This window comes from Ambystoma mexicanum, chromosome 4p (assembly GCF_040938575.1).
Source record: "Ambystoma mexicanum isolate Mex_15411 chromosome 4p, UKY_AmexF1_1, whole genome shotgun sequence".
NCBI classification, from domain to species: Eukaryota; Metazoa; Chordata; class Amphibia; order Caudata; family Ambystomatidae; genus Ambystoma; species Ambystoma mexicanum.
This window is the reverse complement of record NC_090927.1, coordinates 570,626,925-570,646,666: the sequence shown is the minus strand read 5'-3', so window position 1 is coordinate 570,646,666 and position 19,742 is coordinate 570,626,925. Positions and strand designations below refer to the sequence as shown.

The 19,742-nt window shown below is 45.8% G+C and overlaps 1 protein-coding gene across 1 annotated transcript in view; it reads right to left on the bottom strand.

Annotated features, from left to right (window-relative positions):
- Positions 1-19,742, bottom strand: part of MCPH1 (microcephalin 1) — a 2,120,508-nt gene that overhangs the window by 432,708 nt on the left and 1,668,058 nt on the right. The window lies entirely within an intron of this gene.

Below are 19,742 nucleotides of genomic sequence, written 5' to 3'. Positions count from 1 at the left end.
ATAAATGCAAAACGCAAAGGTTATAAAGGTGCGGTTATCTGGAATTAAATACCCCTCCAATTGCCTGCTTCCAGTGTCCGGGTAAGGCTTGCAGGCCAGTAGGGGCAGACATACCTGCATGGAAGAGGGTATAATGAAGGACTAGCTTTTGTGCAGTATTTACATTGATTAACCTTTGCAAATGTTAATTTATGTGGGTCTTTCCTCCTCGCTAGAAGAACAATATGCTTTATTGACTAAACATGTGCAGTTATGGCAGCTCTGATCTGTCTGTAGCATAACCAGTCATAAAAGCCCCATTCAGTAATGGCATTTGAATATTCCCAGAAGTAGAACACAGGACTGATTGGTATTATGCAAATGTGGCTCTGTGTCTGAATGCGCGATTGTTAGTTTTAAAATATGACCGGACTGTTGTGCAAACGCTGCTCCATATTGAGGAGACACAGCGGGGATGTGAAGAATCATTTTCTAAACACCTCCCCCTCTGTAGTTCTTCATCGGACTCATTAGCCCCAGCATCCTCCGCCTGCAGAATGATGTAAACTGCAGCCCACACCGAACAAACGGCATGTAAACAAGATGCATGTGGACTGCGGTCTCTGCATACATTACCGAGATTCCACAGCATATGTCTCTGCAAAGATCTAGTCTGGCAGCTACTGAATTGAATTTGTCTCAAACTGTTTTTTAGAATCAGATTATGAATATGACTTTGAAAGCTCGGTTATGTTCCCTCGGCAGCACTGTGGGGGATGTTTGCTGTGCTCAGTGGATCAAACACACCTTACCCTCGGAATTAATTACTCGCTCTCTAATAGGGGTGTAACTTCGGCTTCAAGTACAAGTCAAGTAAGTATTTGGCCGAATGCGAATAGTTGATTTTCAGATGGAATTCGGCCGAATACTTACTTGAATCCGAACTTCGGTACACCCCTAGTGCAGGGTCGTTAGAATGTCATGTGATACGTCCCTAGATCTGGGGGTGAAAGGAGACAGTGGAGTGGGTTTTGGGCTGATGCATCTTCTTTTGCGATCAGGGTATTAAGGCCCACCGCTCTGAAGATCCTCCCCCCTTTGTGATCTGTGTAGTAATCATCGTGCAGATCATTCTCTCCCTCGCTGATACTTGAGTAGATCTGCTCCAGCCTATCTGTAGCAGCCCGCTGGCCCATGTACCGGGGAAGTTCCACTGGGGAAGAGCACCATGCCTCTCTCCTTCTCAGGAGGTTGGTGCGGTCACCGGGTCTTTTCCTGACCCCGCAGTAGCCACCGCCTTTGTCGCTCCCTCCACAGCCGTATCTCACCTCGGAGGTAAAAACACCCATGGAGCGGTCGTCACTTCCTTTGTGGGCCCACTCTCCTTCACCCCTGCTGTAGTGGACATCATTGACGATGTGCTCATCGCTGCTCTTGTCGACAGCACCGTTGTTGACTCAGTTGACCTGGCATGCTGCAAGGTCTTAGCCAGCTTTGACGAGTCCGCTCCGGACTTGTCCCTCATCAGTTTATCCGCAGACACACAGAGTTTGGACGGGATTAGGGACTTTCTCTTTGAAGAGGCCCCTTTTGTTGGTAGGCTCACTGTGGAGGCCGATAGCCTTTTGCCCAACTCAAGACCTGCATCAGCGGCAAAACCAGCAGAGCTAGCGTCACAGAGTCTGGCCCTCTGTTAGACCCCCGTGAGTGGGGCGTCCTCAAAGGATCTCAATCTCCTCCCAGAGGGAGTTCGCTCCTCGGACAAGCCGGTCCTAGATGAGGCTTGACCCTGCCCGAGGCTGAGTCAATTGCCTTGCTCGACTTGAGCCATGCTGACAGTCTGCTGTAGCTGCGTTTTTTATTTTCTTTGAGAAACCACGGCACACCTCCCATCCCTCGCAGGTTGACCCTACCTCTTTAGTGCCAAGATGCCCCTGGGCTTACGCTGCACTTTATAAGTTTGATTAAGATAAGATCCCTCCTCATCGTGGTCCGGATGCAGGAAATACAAGCATTTATGATGCCGATCTTCCACGAAAACATTTCTTAATCCACACTTCAAGCAGAGTTTGAAGAGGCTTTGACTTTCCTTCTCCCCTATCATGGCTGAAAGGTGCAAAGTAGGCCCAAGACTAGGCCTTCTCAAAACTTCGATAACGATCCAACGGTGGATCAAGATCTTTGCCGGAAGTGGATCCCCGCTGCTGGTCTCTGTCCTCCTTCAAAGACTATCAAGAAAAAAAAGATGTTCAAAATTCAAACTGGTTTTGGACAAACATTTGAAAAACACGAAATTAGCTCAGAGAGCAACGGACTCCCAACACTGAAGCGTGCGGTAAAAATCTGAAGATGGCAACCAGTGTTGGAGCTTAGGGAGAGGACTGTCATTGGATGGGGGCAGTATGACCCAGGTGACAGTGATTGGTTTAGAGGAGAAATACAGTTTTGTAGTGAAAGTGAAACCGTTTTTTCTTTTGCCAATGATTCCCAGCCTGACGGCGGGGCATATTCTTGAGCATGTGAATCCATGCCAGACCCCATGCCGGAGAAGGTGGAACGATTTCAGTATAAGAATTATGGAAAAGGGAGATGAGGCAAACAAAGTTAGAAAGAATATCTGAAGAAAGGAGGGATAAGGAAACCAGAAGGCATGCATGCAGGAGGTGTAACAGGGAGAAGGGGAGTGGAGAGAATGAAAGGAGGTTGGAGGAGAAACTGGAATTAGAGAAGATGTGGGAAGAAGGTGCCAAAAGGATTAATGAAAATATAAGAAAGCAAACAAGAGGTTGATGAGGGGACACCAGAAGGATAGTGAAGGATACATAATAGAGACGAGGGAGGTTGGAAGGTTAATTGTAAGAGAACCACTGAAGTAGAGTCGAATGTGAAGGTCAGGAGAAGGTCCGTCCGAGCCCCGAAGAGGGTGATCCCATTGAGATTGAGATACAAGCATGTGGCGGAGCGGTGAGCAGGTTCATAAGGAGACAGTCTGGGAAGGTGAGAATTGTACAGTTAAGAGAGGTTTCCCTCAATACGACATTGAGGGCAAGGACCATAGATGGCAAAACTAGGAGGCAAGAAATAAGTGGGAGGGACATCAAACCCTTTAAGTCTGTGAGTGACTGAAATGATCATTCAGTAACATTTTTTTTTACTTGCACTATGATGACATAAAACTAATATGTGATCCTGTATCAGCACACTGTAGATCGTTCTCAGTTTAAAGTCGGAAGGTGGTGTTAAGTAAAGTGACGCATGGGAGTGTGGCAGGGCTTTTGGCAATGCCAGGTTTTCCTTGACCATCATGGTGGCAAGGGGGCTGGGGTTGGGGTCGGGTTACCCTAAAATGTACAGGTGTTAAGTTCACCCTAAAATAAGTCTGCAGCAAAACAGAGAGACAGTCTTAGTTGAAAGGCGTTCACTGTTTCTTGGGAGGGGCAGAAGATAATTCTTCCAGCCATTGGCACAATCCTAAAGTGCCTCAGAAGGCTGTCAAGTATCAGAGATTAATTGGTCCCACTTTAGCGCAGAGGTGTGTTGGTGAGGTGGTCGTTTCAGTCTATAAAACCGTGATGTCAACACATGTCGCTCTCCAGGACTGAATTAGTGCCAGAGGTACAGCGCGTCCGCACAAGGCATTTGGAGGTGAAGTCCTGAATCAGCTTCCATGCATTCTGCATATCTCCCTGCCTAGACTCGCTATTGGTCTCCGACCATCAACCCCAATGCTAAGCCCTACCTCTGCCTCCTTTTCCCAGGTAACCACTTTCCAATGTCTGCGTCTAACAACAGCTTGAAATAACTGGCCCTGTTCCCAGGCCCCTTGCGCCCTTGTCTGGTTTTGCACCACAAGGACTGCAATCATCTGCCACACAGGCTTGACCACAACCAAACACATCACTTCCCTCTTGGCCAACCACTGCAGCTTTGCCCTCTCCATGTCTTAACTCCCAGCTGTCTGCCTTTTCCTACTCTTAGGCTGACCCTTCACCTAGAACCCCTGAGGTTGCAACCACTAATTGCCAAGCCAGCCAGCTGAATTATCACCCTCTAAAACTCCTAATCTACCTAGTATGTGCTCCGAGTTTTACAGCAGTTTCAAGTTGCATGCCCACCTACATGATCCATCTGCATGCACTAGTCTGCTCCTAAGCATGTGGACGTCCCTATGCATTTCTCCCACACACTCAGTGCTAGCCCCACTTGCCCTTTGTTGCCAAGTAACCGCAGCTCATGATCAACCTGAAAAGGAACGATAATTCAGTGAAGACACTGCAACTTGACAGAGTTCAACAAAAACATCCTTACCCTTCAAACATCATTGTCCCAAACACCTCACTCTGGATCCCAAGACCACCTTCACCTCAACCCAGAAGGGGTTTCATCATTGCATTGCAGCTTCTCTGCTGGAAAACAATGGCACACGCTCACTCAGCCACCAGACTTACTAAAACAGCTGATTATGCCAATGTAAACTGTCTGTTTCCTTGCCCTAGGGAGTCAGGCAACTATCCCAGAGCTAAGTATCACCTCCCACCACCTGGTGCATTCCTGGTCGACGCTCTTTCTCCCCACTTAGCAAACCCTGCCCACCTGGTGCCTTCCTGGTCTCCGCTCTTTTTCCCCACTTAGCAAGCCCTGCCCACCTGGTGCCTTCCTGGTCTCTGCTTTTTTTCCCCACTTAGCAAGCCCCGCCCACCTGGTGCCTTCCTGGTCTCCGCTCTTTTTCACCCCTTAGCAAGCCCCGCCCACCTGGTGCCTTCCTAGTTGCTGCTCTTTTTCCCTAATTAAGGAGCCCTCCGCCTCTTTTCCTTTGCAGATGGGGAGCAGGTACAAGTGGATCTTGGTCACCTGGACTAAGCACCACCCACCTTCTTAGCCCTGCCTCTTCCTTCCTGCTCCTAACTCTTAGATCAAGGGTGTCTCTTTCCCGGGTGTCCAAAACGAAGGACGGCGAAGAAATGGGCAATTTCTGTTTGGACCTGTTCAGACCAGGAGGACCCAGGGCCCGAACCCCTGCTCAGACAGCAGGTAAGCCCCGCCCCGTCCAGCCTACTTCTGCAGGAGTCTGTCCCGATACATTCTGGTTTTACCATCACCGTCTTGTGGCCAATGCTGGATTTGACTTTTATGGACTTCATTGATTCACGGTGCATCACCCTTTCTCAACTTTCATGCTGGACTTCCTTTGCATCTTGTACTCATGGTGGCCCTGAATCATGCTGTTCCCATTTTCATCTTGTATCCTGGCTTGCAACATTATGTGTTACTATTGACTCCTGCAATTGTATTCACTCTCCCCTCTTGCTTCTCCACTCTTTTTGACAGCTTACTCCCTGTCTCTCTTCCTCTGCCCATCTCCCTTTCCCTATCTCCTCCCCTTACTTTCTTCTATGCACTGCCTCTATCAGAATTGTCCCTGGACCCAATATGATAGCAACCTCGTCTGTCTCCTGCCCCCTCCCCTTGTTTCCCCCCACCCCCTCCAGCACTATCTGAAATGTCGTCAGGCCTAGTATGACAGTCACTTGTTTTGTTCTTCCCCTCACTTTCTGCACCCCTCTCCCTCACCTTTTGTTTTTCTCCGGCTCTACCAGAAATGTGTCAGGCCTAGTACGGTAGCCGCCTGTCTGTTTCCATGTCCTTCCCACTCTCCCCCCTCCCTTCCTTATCTATGTCTTAGCTCTTGTATGATCGTTAATTTCACATCCTTACTGTTCATGGCCTGTAAGAATGTCATTGTATTTTCCCTTGTTCCCTCCCTTGCCTTGAAGCGTTCTGAAACACATTGTGTATAGGCACTATATAAACTATCATACCATACCACTTGGAGTCTTATGTGTGCTACCAATAGAGACTGACCTAATGATTCACTTACCTGATGTAACCTAGTGAGCTGCTATGACAGATGGCCCACCCAATCCTACAATTATTATGCCCTCTCGAGTGAACTGATCATGAATCAACTCACGGTTAAAGCCAAGTCTCATACCCTCTGGCATCTATGCCACCTGTGCCAGTATTACTCCTACCATTACAGAGCACGCTTATGAAGGCCCAATCGGTAGCCAATAAAATCATTCTCACAGGAGACACCTTGGCAGTACACTCCCAACGATATCTAACACTTAGATAAACCTGTTAAATGGAGTCCACCGTCCCTTCATCGCAGAACTCTTGCTTCCCACATACGCATCCAGCAGCAAGAAGAGGGAGGCAATCGCCACTTCATGTAAGGCGAGCAGACTTTTCTCTTCAATGCATCACTCGCACATTGTCTACCTTTGGCATTTCAGGTATATACCACCTTCAAAAGCACCAGGACTATTTCTCAGATACAAGGCCTGGCTTTGCCCAATACAACAAAGTCCTTGAAAATAAAACGAAGAGGTACTTAGAAACAAGCAGTTCATCAATGATCACCCTCCAGGATGTTGCAGCTCCATGTGGGGGACTTTCGCAAGCAAACCTAAGGTGGCTGACCTAATTTGCAAAACGGGACCTCCCCCCTGTTATGTGCTTGGCCAGAAAGCAGAGCATAATGGGAAAAGGAGTTGAGCTAAAAGGCACAGAGCCACTGGAATTCAAAGGAAAAGGGATGGAGGCTTCCTATCCATCAGGACTCAAGATGAGGATGAGGGGTACAAAAAAGCATGATTGCTGGAAGGCAATGAGTCATCGTCTAGAGCTGGAGGAGGGAGAATCAAGCTGCTGTACTGAGAGGCTGATGGGGACAGCCTCTGAATGCTAATGCCTAGCTGCCAGGCAGAGGCAAATGCTGGAAGAACCTCTCGGGAGCCCTAAAAAGCACCTAGACCCTAAGGGGTGCTGACCACTGTAAAAAGCCTAAACATGGCGATAGACGCACACAACGCTTAAGAGCACCAGGCACGTCAGAGGGGCGTTAATGTTTTAGAAAATGCCTGAAGCCTGTAGGGGTGCTGAAATATCTGTGTATCTTACCCCTCAGAGGAGCATTGAGAGGTTTTGCAAAGGACCCAAAACCCAAGAGGGGTACTGGGAAGTCCGAAAAAAGACTACAACCTGTATAAAGTGCATTGAACCTGAGAGGTGGCCTGATCATACTGAAGTAGGTCAATAACTTGAGGGGGGGCATTGAGAGGTCTTATAAAGCCCCTAAAGTCTGAGTGGGGAACTAAGGAGCTGGAAATGCACCTAGAACATGGGAGAGGCATTAAGAAGTGGACAAAGAGCCTAGAGACCCAGGTAGGTGCTGAGAAACCCTAAAGTATATGAATTTAAGAACGGCTGAGAATTGTGAAAGACATTGACAACCTCTAGAAAATAATAAATATGATTAAGTAATATTAACAGAGTGAGGAGAAACTTAACTATATGCCAGAAACAAGGTCCCCTAAATGGAAGGACATCACTGACACAAGGTAACTATGCCCTTGTTTCATCAATACCACTTTGCCACACCTCTAAAATAAAGTTTGCCTCGGGGGTGACTAATATCCAAGCATAATACCTCTTCAACTCTTACATGCAAGGGATGATCACCGAAATGCATTTCCTATAGCTTACACAGAAAGTTGAAGAAACTACATCCAAGATCAAACACACACTCATATTTACAGGGAAGGCACTCATGACTAGGACTACTGGTGGCCACTCATAGCACCATTATACAGGCAATAGTTATGTCCCAACTTCAGCCAAGCTCTTCTTTGTCAAGATCTGATCTGAATATGGTACTCGGGCCCCTTAGTCGCTGCATTGGCCACCAGAGAAAGAGCTCATAAACTTCAAGAATGAACACAAAGCATATGATGGCCTTCCACCAAATTAACCTACCAAAGTGCTCTCCTTGCAGCCAACAAGGGATCCAAGATTGGTTTCCCAACAACATCTGAAATAGATCCAGTGGAGATCTAAAAGATCTGGGGGTAGGACGGCCCACCATGAAGTCACTACTTGGAACTCAATGCTGCTGTTGCTCATGAATTAACAGGTACACATTTGCTTTTGTGGAAATTCATCCAAAGCACACCTGTATCAAATAGTTACATTACTTGACAGGGGTTTGGGCCACTGTGCTCCATACACTTCCCCTAAAGCGAGAAACGTTTGCTGAAACCCCTGCATGTTCTCAGCAACAACATAGCTTTATGTAGTGTGTTACCAAAACTCCTATTAAAACTGAATATGTAAAATAGTCTTCAATTACAAGGAGCTCTGAGTGACTAATCAACAGCTGTGTGCTAGCATTCTACATATAGAACTAAAGAGTGAAACCACCTGGCCAAATGTTGAAAACAAAGTTTAAATTAATAAGGAGATTCAAGAAGTATCAGAGTAAAGATGCCACCAGCAGCTGACACAGATCATTAAGGAGGACTACCAGAACTCACTCACTGCCCTTAGTGGTTAACACAACCTGCCACTGGGAAGAGCCACCTTTAACTTCTTAGTCTGCTCCATGATGGATTGCTTAATGGGCCCAGTGAGCTGTGAGCTTAACGACGAAAGGGAGGCTTGCAAAAGGCTTGATGCTGGCTTGGTCAGGATGATCTAAAAGGTTTCTTCAGTAGGAGGATGCCAGACATGTTAGTATAGTGAGTATGAAGCACTTTATTGGCAAAGCCACAGAGTTCCTCGCGAAGTCTAATCTGCAGTTTTTTTCCATTTTTGGACAAAAAGGACCTGGGTAGAGAGGGGCCGCGTAGGTGAGTGGAAATGTGACTATTGTGAAAGCATCTTCCAACAAACATGAAGCCTGTAGTGTTTTCACTTTTTTCTTTCATTGTGAGATTTCACACATTGACCAGATCCGGGCTCTCTATTTAATTGAGCTGTCATGCTTGTTCACTTTCTCTCTTGTCAGAGCTTAAACTCACCACAAACACCAGTGAATCGATTATTCTCCAAGCTCTGCAAGCTCTGATCAGCCCATGCAAACTGTAACTCAGTGAGAGGAGACACTTTCTAGCTCTTCCAACACAGTCTAAGCTCACCTGCAGTGGCATTCTTCATGAAGCGGACATGTACAATGTCATTTATAGCACAGCTCATCAAAAACTCAGGCATCATAGAATATGGTAACCTCCCCTCAGAAGGTAATGCTTATGCATTGGTTCTAATAAAAAAAAAACAAAGAGAAAGGGATATGTTCTACTGCTGTTACTCATCTGTGAATCCAGAAAACACGGGTAAATAGTCCATATCTCCCGCACTTCTCTAACTTCTGTGATATGGGTGAACCAATGCACCTACTGTGCCTTATTTTCAAAGAACAAATGACTTATCCTCATTTAGGGTATCCTATCCACAGCGCAGCTATTCTTCAGAAACCTTTCTGCTGCAAGGGGGCACAGTTCCCCGTCGGCTCCTTCTGATGCCTTTACGTGCCCCGTGCCAGACATGACGTCAGGGCCAGGATATATAGAGGTCCTAGCACTTCGATGCTGAGGGATAGCGAAACTGCTATTCGCCAAGAGGGCAGGTAGGGAGAACGATGAAGAATCCATGCGAGGAACATCCATCAGAAAGAACATAGATAATGACATAGAGGGATAAGTAATTTGTTCTTCTAATGGATGAATTCCTCCCACGGATTCTTCATCTACAATAGACTCTCAAAGCAGTACCGAAATCTGGAGGAGGAAGGTGGGCATCCTGGCATTAAAGGGAACCCAAGCAGTAATGCTTAGTAAACGTTGCTAATCTTCATTCTGCTTTTACTTCTTCGCCCACTCCCCCTCCTTCCTCCTCTTCTAGTTTACCTTCATACTCTTTCTCCTCACTCACTCCTCTTACTGATTCTGATACTTCTGCTCTTCATACCCATGCTCATTCAACAGCGTCTTCTTCTGATCCTCTTCCCGCTTCTCTTATTCCACCCATCTATCCGATCATCTTACTTCGCTCATTAATTCTTCTCTTTCTAACTCATGTTTCCCTGCTACCTTTAAGCATGCTCTTATTTTCCAGATCCTAAATCTTAATTCTCTTCTACCACCTCTCCAATCTGAATTCTATCCTTCTCATACTACTGATGCTTCTCTTTTGCATGTCTCAAGTCTCTTCTCTCTGCTCATCATTCTAAGCTCTCCTTTATACTTATTCTTCTCAATTTATCTGAAGCAATCGATACTGTTGATTACACTCTTCTTATTTCCTCCCTTTCTTCTTTGGGTATTACTGGGTCTGTCCTAAAGTTGTTCCGCTCCCATCTTTCTCAGCGGTCCTATTCTGTAACTTCAGCTGGACACACCTCTTCCTCTTCTCTATGGTGTACCTCAAGGTTCTGTACATGGCCCTCTCCCATTCTCTCTCTACACTCCCACACTTTCTGCTCTCAGCTCTCATTTCCTCAGTTAATCTTTCCTTTCACCTGAATGTAGATGGTGCACAATTCTTTCCCACTTTTTGTTCCTTTGACTCTACACTGCACTCCACTTTATGAACTTGTCTTTCTGCTGTCCAAAACTGGATGTCTTCTCATTTTCTGCACCTCAATCCTTCTAAGACTTAGGTTCTGTTTTCTCCAGCTTCAACTATTCAATCTACTCTTCCTCTTCTGTCTCTTTTTGACTCCTTCTATGCCCTTTTCCTCTTCTGCACGCAATGTGTAGGTTTCACCTTTGATCCCTCGCTTTCCTTTAACTGCATATCTTTTCTATTGCTCGCTCCTGTCGGTATGCCATTTTTAACATCCATCATGCTCACCCAAATCTCTCATTTCATGCTACTAAACTTCTTCTGTTCTGCCTAGTCTTTTCTCGTATGGACTACTGTTCTTCTCTTCTTCCTGGCCTTACAGCCTCACATCATCTTCCTCTCCGATCTGTTAATAATTCTTCAGTTTGTCTTCTCTTCTCTTTACCCTTTTGCTCCTCTATCAGATCTTCTTTACTGTCTATTTCACTGCTTCCCTTTGAATCAAGTCTTCTCTACCATTTTCTTTCTATTGTTTTGAAATGTACTCATGGCTTGAATCCTTTTCATCTTTCTTCTCTAATCTCATTATATTCTCCCTCTCGTACTCTCTGATCACAGAATCTGCTTCTTCTCACTGTCCCCAAACCCCCCTATGCTTCTCCCCATTTCTGATCTTTTGCCCTCTTAGCCCCTAAGCACTGGAATTCTCTCCCTCTCACTATCCGCTCGTTTTCATCTCTTCATATTTTTCAATCTAACCTGAAAGCTCATCTTTTTTTGCATTTTCATGTAAATTGCACCTTTTAATAATATTTTGTAATACCACTTTTGGCGACAGGTGCATTATAAAATCAATAAATGAAATTAAGTGTGAAGTTATGGCCATGTAGCTGCCTGGCAGATGTCCAGGACAGGGACTCCCCTTTGCAAGGGAGAGGTAGCAGCCAATCCTTTGGTAGAATGGGCTCAGAGATCGTCAGGCACATCCTTCCCAGCCATAACATAGCATTATGTGATGCAGAGAATGATCCACCTTAACAGGGTCTGCCCTGCCAGCACGAGCAACAGAGTAACCAACAAAAAACTGGTCATCTTTCCTAACTTCTCTCATCCGAGAGATGTAGTGGCCAAGGGCCCGCACATGGTCAAGCTGATGGATTTGTTCCTCTGCCTTAGAAGGAAGAGGCAGAGGAAAAAAACACAGGAAGATGGATTTCTGAGAGAGATTAAAATCTGAGACATTTGGAAGTAAAGAAGGTCTCACTCTCAAAGTCACCTTCTGTTTGTTGAAAACCAAATAGGGAGTTTTAACAGATAACGCTTGGATCTCAGCCCCTATCCATCTTGCGGAAGTGATGGCAACCAGGACAACTAAAGGTGAGTTGTTATGCTGGAAATGCTTTGGAAGGACAGGGCCTCCTCATCCTTGTCCCACTACCTCTTTAGACTGTGTTTTCTGTTCATTTTGTGCACAGCAATCCAGTTCGGATCCCTGGCATGGAAGCTCTTCATTTTCTGTTCCTGGTGAACAAAGACCAATGGGCTACTCTTATGGCACTTATGGGTACGGATAAATCCTTGAACCCCTAGTGTGTGTGTTTTGGGCATGTGTGTTACCCATAGAGCAGGGTACGGGCTGGTGGCAGCTACATGCTGACTTGACAGCGGCTCCAAGTGTCATCCTTTTTTGGACACCCAGACCCTGCCACAGGACTCAATCGATTCCTTTGCCTTTCCCCCTTGTTGCTCAAAGTCCTGAGAAACCCTGTCTCGGTTCCCGTCCCGACTGGATGTTGGGTGGAAGGACCATATATGAAACTGGTGCTGCCCCAGCCACACTAGCTAGAGCCTTCTGTGAGGGTTCAGAAATGGAGACATAGGTATAGTTTTCTCACAAGATGCCATTTTATTAAATAAGTGGTGAGACAAATGCCTATCTTTCCCGAGCCCAAAAAGGGTTTCCCTACATGACAAACTATGGCTAAGAGAATGACCTTGTGTCAAAAAGTATCTGTCCCTCACACTAATTAATACAAGAAAATCATACCAGAATTATTTGGCTGTTTAAACTTCACAAAATAACATATACATTCGAACACAAAAGTTCTAAACAGGAATCCTTGTGACCAGGGTTGGATCCCCTTCCCCTGAATCAATTCAGGATGTTTCAAACCAAAGTTCAATTTCAGGAAAGTTTGCTTCACTAGCCAAGTTCCACTCCAGGTAGAATATAAAGTTCTTTTCATTCAATAAGTCCTTCACTTGGCAAAATGACTATCTTAGTTCAAAATGGTTTTCCACACTCAAAGACAATTGTTAAAGTGTCCACAACCTTCTGCTTGGCAAACCAAAAAGACTTTCTCTTCCCACCCCAAGTCATCAGTCAAGGTGAATGTTCATTTCTCTGAAGTTCAATCACTTTTTATCACATTGTATTTCGCCTTCATAAACAACACCTTAGTCAGGATGGTTATACAGCAGTTCATCAAAACACGGTAGTGGAATTGCTACCTTTCCACCACAACCTTATAGCACATTTACAGTACTTCAAGTGAAGTTTTTCCTGGTCCGCCTGCCTGCCTTAGGCGAGTAAACCAGGAAAGGGACAAATAGTGGTTAGCAATATGTGTCCCTTTCATGGTTTACTCGCCTGCCAGGATAAAACTCCTACTACAACTTGTACTCTGTGGTAAAGGCTGTTCCAAACTTTCCACACTTTAATCCTGAATGGGTAAAGTTGAACCAGCAACTGCTTCTGGGTTTAATCTTTGGACTTTCAACACAAGTGGCGTACAACTTCTTCCACAAGTATACTGCACAAAAGGACAATCATTATCACATTGATCTTTTTGCCATAGGCAACACAGGTTACAATTCTCTCCCCTTTATCCTCTTTACAAAAAGGGCTTTTTTTCCTGCAGTCTCTGATTCCTATTTGCACAACCTTTTGACTGTTGGTAAAGAGATTTACAACTTCCTCCCTCGAAGTATCTTATCCTGGGACTCGGACATTAAAATTGCTTTGGTCCCACTCTCAGCTTTCTTTGACTTTGGCAATGCAGGTCATAATGCCCCCTTATTGGATATCCCCCTTCAGGAAAGTAGTATTCCCTTGGGTTTACTATTGCCCCTCTTTGGCTGGGCAATGCGGGTTACATATTGGCTATTCACCTTTTTGGCTTTGGCGATACAGCTTCCAATATTCCCCTATTTGACATCTCTTACGAGGAGAGTAGCGCTCAGTTTGATTAAACTCAAATGTTCGGTATTCAAAATTACACAGCAGTCTCCCTCAGAGTGCCCCAGGGCCACTTGCATCAGGCCAACACACTGGTATGTCCTGGTGTCTCCTTCGGACTCGCCGGTTCTGCTTCTTCGTTTGCCATGACTCCTGCAGCACTTGACAGCTCCTGTCAGCCTGTCGCTGCTCACGCTGACCATCAATGGAGCTTGTACAGCCCTGTACGCTCACTGGTGAAAAGCTTCTGAAATGGGGGATGGCACCGTCCGTGTCTCGCTTGAGGCCTCCAAAGCCCAGGCGTGACAGGCCGCAATCTATGGGGACATGAAAAAGCAGGTGCCCTGGTGGTGGTAGAGGATAAACACTTAAAAAGTACCTTGGGTTTACCATCCTCCACTTTACTACTGGGTTTGGTTATGGTCAAACGACTTATCAAATATAGAGAAGCCTTGTTGGATGTAAATAGCCAGGAAAGGGGGTTGTCCCTGGCATAGGTGGTACATGTCAACGATGTGTTGGGTGTTCTAGGCCTTGGCACATTCTGGACCGACCCAAGTACGATATCCAGTTCTTCAAAGGCTGTAATTAAAGATGCAGCGCTCAGCAAGGCTGAGCATGACATTGCATCGAAGGTTGTAGGTTCAGTTGCTATGTCAAGATATTGTAGCATAAAGACAAATGTGGGGTATGAGGAGTATCTTGATTATGTCAACCCTAAATACGAAAGCTCCTTGTATGTCAAGGCGCGCTTAGGGACTATACCAATAGCATGTTTGAGACATAAATGGGATAAAAATCTGCCTGCAGCATACCCATTGTGTGGCAACACAAATGAGTATATGACTAACTTATTATTTCTCTGCACAGCCACTTTGCAATGAACTTTACGATTTTTAAAGCCACTGTTTCTGATCCGAGGCTGTAGAATGTTAACGGAGGCCATGGTCGATCTGTCTTAACTGTAGTGATTTGCCTGCTGTATATGCCACATGTTATATTTAGTGTGGGCATGGAGATTAGGTTTGAAGGGGGCATTGATGAGTTCTGATCAACAGCTGAATTGTATCGCACAAAGATTAATTTAAATATTTATATATGTATTATGCTTTTAGATCTTTATGTTCTTGTTCAACAACTGAAGTCGCAATGAATTTCTGAAATGTAATTTTTATACTCTGAATGTTTATGATTAGTTTTATGATGAATTGTGTGTTTTCTTGACAATCCTGTAGAAAATAAAACATGTAATCACCATTGAAAAGCTTACACCGTAGCATATTTCAGGATGTAGAGAGTTCCTCTCTCCCTAGGGGTATCTGACCTCAATATCGCTTCCCACTGCCTGTCCTCTGCATGTAACAGGATTCCCGACCTGCACCAGGTTCTCTGCACGGCGTTCCGCTGTCAGCACAGCGGCAACTCCATCTTCTGCTGATCTGTCTTGGCCCGCACCTGAAAGGCCTTTAAATGTTTAAAGGCCTCGCTGAGGTGTGGGTCATTACAATGACAAGACCACCCATTACAGTTTGGTAACTCTGGATCCCTCTTCCATCGTCTCAGTACTAAGGGACTTGAAGTCCATAATGTTCTTATTTGTTTTAACCTTTTTTAATCCACTTTTTTTGAGCGATTCAAGGGATGTATTTTTAAAGGGAAGAGTTCAAAGGAAGTAATGGTTGTCCCCTGAATCTATAGTCGAAACACAATGTAAAGTCATAACTACTAGAAGTACTAGTATTGACTCCCCAACACTTCTATATATCATTTTCATGTTTATAAAAAGGGTTCATATAATTGGCACTTTGGAAAAGACTGGGAGGGGAAGCCCTACTGCGACAACATGCTATTAAACATTCAGGCACTTGGGAAACCTCATCCTCAGAAGAGGATGAACACTGCGTCGCCCCTGAGTCACCACATTCCCTTCACAGCCTTCTCCCCTATGTGGTCCTCCCTCCTAACAATACCCGCAGGGTTAGGAACAGGTAGTGAATGCCTTTCCCTGGCCACAAGGGAGGAGACTTTAGACTTGGATTCTGTGACGACTCTGCAGGATTCATCAAACTTCCCAGGAATTGCTATTCTGGGTACACATTTATATAGACTATGGATAATTCCCTTAATTTGTTGTTTATGGGGGACCGTTCTCAAGTCGGGAAGACATAAGCTACATCATAAAGGCTCGGAGATCAGTTACCCCTCCCTTACACAGTCAACAATTGTGATTATCCTCATCTATCTTAATGGCTAATCAATAACCAACATTGAACACCAGAGTATCATTTGTATCATAAATGTATTCTTTAATTATTTTCATTTTTTTTAAATTCATTGCACTTTCTCTCTCGCATGGATTATCCACATTAAACAAATATATATATATATATACTCATTAAAAAAACATTAAACATTCCAAAACCATTTAGTGCATGGGGGCTAGTACACAGTGACCTCTAACACCTTTCCAGTACAGCGTTTTTAAAACTTGAATCAGAACGGCTTATTTTGCCGTTTTTATTGGAGTGTTCTGGGGACACCCCAGGAGAGAGGAATGAAATCACAATCAGTGTTGTGGGTGTCTGGTTTTGGTTGTGTGTCAGAATGCCTGTGGTCCTGCCTGAGCCCACTGACTGAAACTGAGTGAAAGCCGTGAATGCTCTGAAAGGCTGGGAGTTGCCTCCAATCCACATCCTGCGTTATGGATGTCTGGTTTTGGGTGAATTGCCTGAATGCCTGTGAGCATGATTGGTAGCTGCTAGAATGCAGTGTGTGCGAGTGGCTGGCTGAGCCTGGCTCAGCTTGAGTAAATGGAGTACATTTGTGTATGACTAGGGACCCCTCAGTGGCCTCCTTGTTAGAAGCTGAAAGTCGAAACTGAAGCAGAAGCTGAATTCTAAAGAAGCGTGTATCCTGAATACAGTCAAAGGAAGAAGCCTGCCGCTGCGACTCTTCATCAAATCCAAAAGCTGTTTTTTTGGATAAAAGGAATGAACCAGAGAAGACCTAGATGGGTAACATGGTCCTGTAGCTCAAGGGGATATTGTGTAATTGCTGCTCTTCATCCTAGGTGTCCTGGAAGTCAGTCCAGTGTTCCTGCCGTCCCGAAGAGGTGCTTTCATGGGTCCAGAAGAGGAATGCCTGAACATCTTGAGCCCAAGACGTCCATCTGTGACGTCCAGGTTCCAGATGTGTGTTTGCGACAGCTGAAAGCCAAGTTGTCGTGTAGCGCCCAGAAGTGGGGGTACACTGCCATAGTGCTGGTCGACGCCTGGAGCTGCCAAAGTACCAAGTACCAAGAAATGCAAGAAATCTTCAAGTGGCACTGCAGGCACAAAATATGTCCACTTTTCTGCGCTTGAGAAGATCCAGGGTTGCTGCCTGCAGAGGAGCGCCAGCCGGTGGGTTTCCTACCACCAAACACCATAAAAAGCATCCCGAAGGTCCATACTTGGTGAAAGTCTGCAGTCAAGTGCTCAAGTCCAAGTCGCCAGAAGGCACCCTGTCATCCGTACTGTGGCTGCAGCACCAAAGAATCAAAAGGCAGCCAACCCCAAAATACTGACACCCGACACCTACTACTCGTCGACCACCAATTATCTTCACCCAAGCCTTGTCGAGGTCCACAGCAAGTTTTATCTTCGTGGCACATCCACAGCCAGTATAGCAACCCGACAACAGACCACCATGACAGACCTGCATTGATGCCTTTCCAACACTGCTTGGTCCCCTTCTCCTGCTCGACACCGACGTCCCAACGACTCCTTCTTCCAATCCTTTTGGGATATCAATGAGTGAGGCAGAGTAACTCCACCACTTCACCTTCTAAGGCATCTTCCAGCCTCTGGATTAATTCAGGGGTCCCAGATTAGTCTTGGATCTTGTTCCCCAGTGGCTTTCCAGGTACTTTGGGGTAGTGGGATCTGCAGAAACAGAAGGACACTATTAATGAACATATTTGGAATGTGCTGTAATATACACCAACATGTACACCTTAGCCTTTTCTTACAGGTTGCCCCCAGCTTGGGGGAAGAGGGGATCCTTACACAGTATTGCATTTTTACACTAAAGAAAGCATTCTATGTTCTAAGTATTACCCGCATTTCTACAGTGATGTTTAGTAGGTTAACCCTTGCCTCATAATATAAATGCTTTTTAATAACTGTTAGCAGCTGGTGCATTATAATGAATTCAAAGGTAACAGTGGTACCACATAGAACTGTACTAGCAGTCTAATCGGGTAACTTAACTTAATATATACAAAGTAAGTTATTTGTGTACACCTACTTGACTTTTTATCCTATAATAAAAGGAATGTGTTATCACCTAACAGTGTGCGGACATTCCATTGTGGGGAGCTCAGGGATTCACTGTACTTAAGATCCAGGATGCATCTCCTCTGAGTATTAGCCTTAGTTGCACATCCATAGCTACCATTAGAGAAGCTTGGCCGGGGTCCTCTGTGCCTCTACCAAAACCATATAGTGTGAAGAAGTACAGATACCCTCCTCCAGTCTGTCCATGAGTAAGCTAATAGAACCAGAATGAAGGGGCTCAAACGGAGCTCCCATAAGGAATGTCAAAACCAAATTTAAATTTCATGCTACACACTAACATGGAGGAAACTGGTTATACAAACCCCACAAGAACTGCATGACAGTGTGGATTGTGAAGAATGCGCCCTGTTCTGGGGACCTCTTGAAAACTGAAAGAGCGGTAAGGTATCCCTTAACAGTGTATCTGCATGCCTGCTTGGGCCAAGGACAGCAAAAAAGGTAAAACAGGGCACATTGGACAGGGTAAAGGGTTAAGATCCCTCTCCCGGCACCATGCCAAAAATGTACGTCATCAGCAGACATGAATGCACTTTGTGGCAAGTCTCTGAGCTGAAAGGAGCACATTAAGGATGTCATTCGACAAGTGCCACTCCTCGTATCTCAGCCTATCAGTAGCCAAGCATGAAGGTTCAAGGCTGCTGAGGTTCAGGTGGAGAACCTGCCCATCTGATTGGGAGATCAAGTCGACTCTCCTTGGAAGGAACCAGGGAGGCAGATGGGCATGTCCAGCAGCTCCAGATACCAGGTCCTCGGGGCCCAGTCTGGCACGATCAGGATCAACGTGGTTACGAGCAAGAGTAATTTCCTTAGAACCAGCAGAATGATAGGGATCGATGGGAACACGCAAAGGAGGTGTAAAGTCCACTTGACCGTCAGTGTGACTCCCAGAGTTCTCCGAGGAGGAAATTCCCTGGAACAGAACAAATCACACTTCCTGTTCCCACTGAAAGCAAACAGGCCCTCTTGAGGAGTTCCCCAAAAGGAGACAATCTCCTCCAGAACTTCCTGGCAGAGCTCCCATTCGTGAGAGGCCAAAGTGTCTGCTCAAGACATTCTTTCTTCCAGCCAGATGGGTTGCCGTCAGAGAGACACCATTCTCCAGAACCCAGAACCACAGTCGCATTGCTTCTCTGCCCAGAGCCAAGGACCCCACACCACCTTGTTTGCTGTGGCAGTGCATGACCCCTTTTTTGTCCGTCAGGATTAGCACAGTCTTGCATTTCACAGAGGGGGGAAAGGTGACCAGGGCCAGCCTGATCACCCTCTGTTCCAGCAAGCTGTTTTTTCCTGAGACTCCACGGGAGACCGTAGTCCACTCACTGTTCGATCTGACAGGTAAGGACACCATCCAGTCAGAGATGCGTCCGTGACCACCATCACCTGGGAGCAAGTTTGACGAAAAACAACTCCCCTCTCATCAAGTTGTCTCGCACGGCCCACCACACAAGATTCAGAGACACCTCGTTCGAGACCTGTAAAAGGTTTGACGTGTAGCCCGGAAACTGCAACTATTGGCAACTGAGAAGCCACTGGAGTGATGTCATGCACAACCTCACCTCAGCACCACTAGGATGCATGATGCCATGAGGCGCAGAAAGGCTGAGGCTGGGACTTGTTGCTGGGATTGAAGGACAATGACCATTGTAAAGATGTTTGTCACTTGGTCCTGGGGTGGGAATACACTCGTCAGGTCAGTGTCCAAGACGTCTCTGATAAATCAGAGTCTGGGATGGCGATACCAGAGACTTTTTGAGGATCAGAGAAAAGCTCAAGCTGTGCAATAG